This window comes from Eumetopias jubatus, unplaced genomic scaffold, assembly GCF_037043125.1.
Source record: "Eumetopias jubatus isolate StellerSeaLion01/CBP00866 unplaced genomic scaffold, mEumJub1_p1.0 scaffold_17, whole genome shotgun sequence".
Lineage (NCBI taxonomy): Eukaryota > Metazoa > Chordata > Mammalia > Carnivora > Otariidae > Eumetopias > Eumetopias jubatus.
The window spans coordinates 79059696-79067254 of record NW_028274823.1 but is presented as its reverse complement, the minus strand read 5'-3'; positions in this window follow the sequence as shown (position 1 = coordinate 79067254).

The window sequence follows — 7559 nt, the reverse complement described above, 5'->3', positions numbered from 1 at the left end:
CTGAATACATTTCATAATCTTATTTATTCATTTCTATCTTTTTAATCGTGCTCAAGAAGATCTTTTTATCATAATTAAAAATCTTCACATATGTACTTCTACTTCTATGTCTTCATATTTTACATATAAATACTCAGTCTATCTGGATATTATTTTGGTGTTGGAGATGTATTTTCTAAAATAGCATAACCAAAAACTATTAATTAAATATATTGACAAAGTTATCATTTCTTTTTAATCTAAAATGATGACTTACTGTAGACTAAAATTTGTATATTCTTGAATCTGGTTCTTGACTTTATTTATTCTCATATTATGAGCCAAGAACATACTCTTTTGATTAATTAGTTTTCTACTTTAAATAAGTGGTAGAGCTTATTCCCTATTATTTAAGCTAAAATTTCAGAAATTTCCTGACTTTTCTTTCATGTTTATTCTTTTGCATAAATTTAATCTGTAATTTTAAGGTCCATCAGTATTAGATTGATATTATAACTGGAATTATCTTAAGTTTTTAGATTTATTTTGGAGATAATTGAGTCCCTTCTTTAGTCCTCCTATCTCTCTGAGAAACACCCCACTTTCTACTGGTAGATGTTTTTCCATACATATATTACTATACCATATGTCTATCCAGGTCATATCTATTTGATTTAGAATAGGTCTACTAGCATCTACTTTTGTAAAGAAATCTGAAAATACTTTTATTATTTTTAACCTCTGCATTTAGCAGAATTTTCTCTATATCTCAATAATTCTGTTAGTTCTTGAAACCAAATACTTTATTAATTATTAAGTTATAATCTAGGCGCTACCTGTTGATGATTAATTTTATACAATGAACTCCTTTGAACTTATAGTTCAGGAAGATTTGTATTTCTACTCTTGCTCTTTATATTGTGAATCTGGTCTTCCCTCTTCAAGAAAACATATCTGTATGCTAGCTTTTCATTGCCTGTAACCCTTCATTAATGTCTTCTCCATAATGGCTTCCACATTGTTCTTACATTCCTCTCTATGTGTGAGATTTTCTCAATGCCATTCTCCTCATCATTGATCCAAATTCTGGCACTATTGATTTTACTCTTTATTTCTTGTATGTCATTTTCTGCCATTATAGTTTTTCTATTTTTTAAAATCATCTCATATCTCACTACATTCTGTTTTAAAACATTACATAGTAGGATTCAGACCACCTCCACACAATTTTTTTCACATATCACAGAAAATATTGATTTGTATTTCCCCTTTAACTATGTTTTAAATATTTTCATAAATGCTTTCTTAGTTCTTCAGAGGAAAAAAATTACCTGGATAAATACATGTGTTATAACCATGTAGTAAAAGCAACAATATATTCTAAAAGAATGGAAGATGATGATCTTTCCTTATAATGTGTACTGATAATGCAATAGTACTCAATTAAATAAAGAGATATAAATGAATCAAAGCTTCTTAAACATATCACCCTTTTCTCCCACACACCTATCAAAATGTCAATTAAACTTCAGAATCTATATTTAGTTCACAGAAAATAATGAGTTGTTATAATTATATCTAGCATAATTCATTCACCTACATGGAACATTTTACCAGAAAGGCAGAAATCATCACATTCCCTGGCTGGTTACATTGACATCATGCCTCAAGCTTAGAATCTGCCATAAAGAAACCATCTTATAGAGTACTTGTATACTTTAATCAAAGTAAGTAGACTTTTTATAAAATTTAACATACAGAAATAAAATTACATGCGTTATCTCATTTGACTTGCTCTTGAAAAAACCAAAGTGGCCCTTATTACCATTTTTATCAACCCTGTTTGTGATGGTTAATTTTATAGGTGAACTTGACTTGGCCATAGGTTGCTCAGATATATGGTTAGGTATTATTTCAGTGTGTCTCTGTGAGTGTGTTTCTGGAAGAGATTAGCATTTGAATCTGTAGACTGAGTTTAAGCAGACTGTTCCCCACTGTGGGTGGGCATCATGCACTGAGGGACTGAATAGAAAAAATAGATGGGGGAAAGTAGAATTCTGTCTTTCTGCTTGAATGCCTGAGCTGGAACACTGGTATTGTACCCTTGGACAGTTACTTACAACATAGGTGCTCCTGGTTCTCAGGTCTTCAGACTTGGACTAGAAATATACTACTAGCTTTCCTGGGTCTCCAACTTGCAGGTGATAGACCATGGGACTTCTCAGCCTCCATAATCACATGAACTAATTCCTTACAATAAATCTCTTTATATATCTATGGCTATGTTTGTCTATCTACCTACCTACCTACCTATATATCTCTATCTTCCTATTTATAAATCATATATATATATATATTCCTGTTTCTCTGGAGAACCATGACTAACACTCTATTTTTCAGATGATGAAAGATAGGCTCAAATTGTATGTATCCTAGGGAACTCAGCTAGTTTAGAGATGACATTAGTGCTCAAACAAATGTCTTTAGACTCTGAAATAATGACCCCTTCCATTGTAGTAGGTGCTTCTCAATAAAGGTGATGCTCCCAGCTTTTATAAGTCATGAAAGATTACATTTTTTATAGATGGAGAGAAAATATATTTGAGCAAATGCACCAACACTCTGTCCCTTATGACTAAATATTCTATTTTCTCTGTAGGCAGCTGAGATTGGAGACTATAGCAAAGTAGAAAAATAACTGGATCCCAAAAAAACTTAAACCTTGGCTTCATCAGTCCCATGCTTTAACTAACTGAAATAAGTAACAGCTAGTAGTATCTTGGTGTTTTGACCCATCAAAAAAGTGGAGAATAAGACAGTTATGCCTAGTTAGATTTAAAAATTGCATTTGCTTTTATATCATTTTTTGTTCTATGTCATTTAGAATTCCTCCCTTTAAAATATAAATCCTTGTAGGGAAAAGTTGGTTACTGTCAGAGCTGAACCATTGGGTTTACAGAGCTCAAATCTGAGTTACTACCCTTCTAAATTCTTCAGTAGAAGTTTCCCATAAGGTCTAACTCAAACAAAAATGTAAATACTTTCCACAGTGAATCCTAATTTCTGACCTAAATGCAATTCACAGAACTCTCTGAAGCTTTTGTTCTTAAAAGACTCAGGCTAGGGTCAGCTGACATGGAAAGCAATCCAACAGGGCAAAGACAGCTAAAAATGATTATATTAAAACTGACAGGGAGACACAATAAAAAACAAACCAGAAACCTTGAAATGTCTTGGGAGTACTTTTCTAAGTTCCAAAACCAAATTATCTTTTACTCTTTAAGGAAAATTAAACATGAGTTATTTATGTAATGTTTTACATTTTGTTTTTTGAAATGCTTTTTAAATAAATTTGTATTCTAAAGTGGAGTATTTAAATGACCATATGGAAAACTTGGTCATCCAAACATAAACCACTAAAATATACCAGCAACTGAGGTAAATTAATTTGACTTTAATTGGTTAAATTAGTATTGATTTTCTTTCTAAGTTAAAATCATTGATTAAAGGAGGTAATGCAATTTCTTAGAAAAGCCTGAGGAAATTAGGATTCTAAGGCAAAATCACACATACCAGACAATTTGGATTCATTTTCCTGAAGTTTTGGCTTTCTAATGCTTACTATTCTAGAATTTCCTTGTTTGATTTCCAGAATAAAAATAAACTGTTTTCCAGTTAAAATCAGGTTCTAAATAAAGAGTTGCTAGGCTCATGGTGGAAAAAAGAAAACTATGTCGTTCAGCTAGATGACTTTATCTATCACTGAAGTGTATCTACATAGGCACAGGTATGTATATTAACATTTATATGCCTCTATCTATGTTATACTGTATATAAGGCGTGTGTATACTGTATGTAGGCGTGTGTGTGTGTGTGTGTGTGTGTGTGTAATGTTAAGATATGTTAAGACATCTAAGAATTTTTCCCAAGTATTTCCAAAGAGTAGAGATTGTTTCCCATCATAGTACTTTTTTTCAGTGACTATAGGTGGGTGAATTATTATAGTCATCCTTTATACCATGCCCCCTGGCTTATCTTCCTGGAGCCCCTCAAAGTACATCCTAGAAGCACCTTACTTATAGTATTACATCAGTAATAATGATTAATGCATGACAAACTATGCAGTAATTTTTTAAAAGATCTATTTATTTATTTGAGAAAGAGAGAGTGAGCAGGAAGAGGGGCAGAGGGAGGTAGAGAATATCAAGCAGACCCCGCACTGAGCCTGGAGCCTTAGACTGGGTTCCATCTCACAACCTTGAGATCATGACCTGAGCTGAAATGAAGAGTCTGGTGCTTAACTGACTGAGTCACCCAGGTGCTCCAGATAATCTGTACTTCTTGTGAGGTTTTCAGATGATATTAGTATGCATCCAGTTCGGCAGCTGACTATAGACAAAAGTATGGGCTTTAGGACTTTAGAGGAAGATGTATCATTAAAACTCACTGAAGAATCTCAGAAGAACCAAATCTCAGAATCTGACACAAATTCAAGAAATTTTCAAGGAATAGCATCTAATAAATAGTTCCAGAATCCAAACCAGGAAAGTTGTAGGTAAATTCATCACAATTTTAAAGAACAGAAGCAGGTTTTTATAAACTATTTTATAAACACAGAAAATCATATAAGTGCTTTTAGATTCATTTTTATACATTTATTAAAATCTTATTATCAAATTTCAGTAATTTCCTCTTTAACTCATATTTGACAAATAGCTACATTCCTATAGAAATAAATTTAAAGGATAAAAATAAAAATGTTCATCCTTGATAGCAAGAAAGATTTCAAATTTTCTAGAAAAAAATAAACAAGAAATGTGTAGGACTCTGTGAAGAAAATATATACTATGCTGAATGATAAAAAGACTAATATAATGGGGACTTTTAAAAGTAGAGTGGTGGTTGCCAGGGGGCTGAGGGGTAGAGGAAATGGGAAGATGTTGGTCAGAGTATAAACATTCACAAAGATGAATAAATTCTGGGGAGCTAATGTACAAAATGGTGATTATGGTTAATAATACTGTATTGCATAATTGAAATTTGCTGAAAGAGTCAATCTTAAGTGGTCTCACCACACACAAAGAAGTGGTATGTGTGTGAGGTGATGGATATGTTAATTTACAATATATATGTATATTAAATCATCACTTTGCACACCTTTAAAAATCACATTGTACAACTTATATATATATACAATTTTTACTTTTCACTCATACTTCAATAAAGCTGGAAAAAATTTAAATGAAATAAATTATTTTTAAAAGTAGATATGGGAAGAAAATTAGAACAATATTAACCAATGTAAAACTGCAAGAAAGGGGGCACCTGGCCAGCTTAGTTGGTAAAGCAGACTCTTGATCTTGGAATTGTGAGTTCAAGTCCCATGTTGAGTGTAGAGATTACTTAAAAATAAAATCTTTAAAAAAGAAAGTGTAAGAAATTACAAACTCCAAATTATCAACATTTGTGTTATTGACAAGAATAAACAATATCATGGGACAGAAAAGAAAGTCTGAAATGAGATTAGGTATATAATTTGAGTAGCTACAATTTAGTAATTTATAAATAATAAACAAATTCTCTGTTATATGATAAACACCAAAATAATATGATTCAATCAGTAATTGTCAAAATGGAACTTTTGGGCACATGGAATGATTGTATACCATGCCACAACATATATTAGTATATACTGAGATACTGATTTATAAAAACATGTCTTTCAGCATTCAGATTACGAGAATTCCTCAACAAAGTATCAAATATGTAACTAGATCGTTACCTCAGCTAGGCCTTCATTTTTGCCTAGAGAGTTAAATTTTTTTAGATAGTAAACTGGATCATTCTCTTGAGCTTTACTGGGTCTCAGTGGATTCTGTGGTATCATCCTCTTGTGAAGCACTGGCATCTCAAACATAGCATGTCCAAAATGTAACATGTGATCCCCAATTAACTTTCAGTTTAAGCTTTTCTCCTCAATATTCTCCCCTCAAAAAAATGCCATCACCCTGGCACAGTTGCCAATGGCTGGGATGGGTCTATGATAACTGGCTTGCCATCATTATTCCTATCCAATCTAATCTGAAGTTGTGGTCCATGACCTCTGAAATGTTATGTTCATTGAATATAAGATGTCTTCATGTAAGAAACACAAATATCATATGTGTCTTTAAGAGAGATTAAAATTAAAAAATGCTGCTAGATAAACTATTTAGCAGCACACACCTTAAATTTTAAAGTACATTATAATTTCAGAGATCTTAATACTTGCCAAGACTGCAGCCATCACACCAGCAAAAGTGATCCAACTGTCATTGGATGGTCAGGAGAGCCTTTGTGGGTCTTCCCACCTGCATTCTCACCTTACTGGAATGGTCCACACACAACAGCCAATCATCTTTCAAGATGCAAATCTGATAATGTTTTCCTGTGTAAAAACTTTCACTGATTTTCAACTTAGAATATGATATCTAAAAATAATTTGACCATGGTCTGCAATACTTGGCATGTCTGGCCCCTGACTTTCCCAACCACGTGGTGGAAGTGTCTCTCTAACTTATTATGCCTCACCTGTGTCCCTGCAAGTAAGTCAACTTGTCCTGCTTCTTATTATCATGTCTCTAAATTACCCCCTTGCCCTCTCTTTCTACTCAGCCTCTCTAATCTTGTTAATCTTTAGGGATTCAGCCTTCTCTGCCCTTTGGATTAGGTAAATGTCTTTTGTTTTAGATGCTAATATTTTTGTGCCTGTCACAGAACTTCATTAGAACTACATAGATTTATTACTGTAGTTTGCTGAATCATGGGATGAAGCATATAATTAAATCTAAACTTTTTTTAAAGATTTTTATTTATCTTTTTGAGAGAGAGAGAGAATGAGAGAGAGAGAGAGAAAGCATGAGAGGGGGGAGGGTCAGAGGGAGAAGCAGACTCCCCGCTGAGCAGGGAGCCAGATGCGGGACTCAATTCCAGGACCTGATCATGACCTGAGCTGAAGGCAGACGCTTAACCAACTGAGTCACCCAGGAGCCCTAAGTCTAAACTTTTATTGCATTGTAGCACACATAACAAAAAGAAATAAAAATTAATGCACAGTTAAAAAGATTATCAAAAAGTAGGGTGAGTGGGTGGTTCAGTTGTTTAAGTGTCCGACTCTTGATCTCAGCTCAAGTCTTGATCTCATGGTTGTGAGTTTCCCCATGTTGGGCTCCACACTGGGTGTGGAACTTACTTAAAAAAAAAAAAAAGATTATCAAAAAGGAAACATTCATGTAACCTCCAAGGGTTCTCAAGAAAGAGAATACCAAAGGACATGGCAGAACATCCACCAACATTCCAAAGGACATGGCAGAACATGGGTGGATACCCAACATGCCTATCTTAATCACTACTTCCCCAGTGATTTGGGTTACCCACTTTTCTTTTTATACCACAATGTAGGTATGATTGTTTTGAACTTTTCAAATTTATAGTTTATTTTATTTTACACTGAATGTTATTTTCGTATAATTAATCAGTTTTGTAAGTAGTTCTTCCTCATTGATGTAAAAAAAAAATTATCTAATCTTCTACTTTTTGGT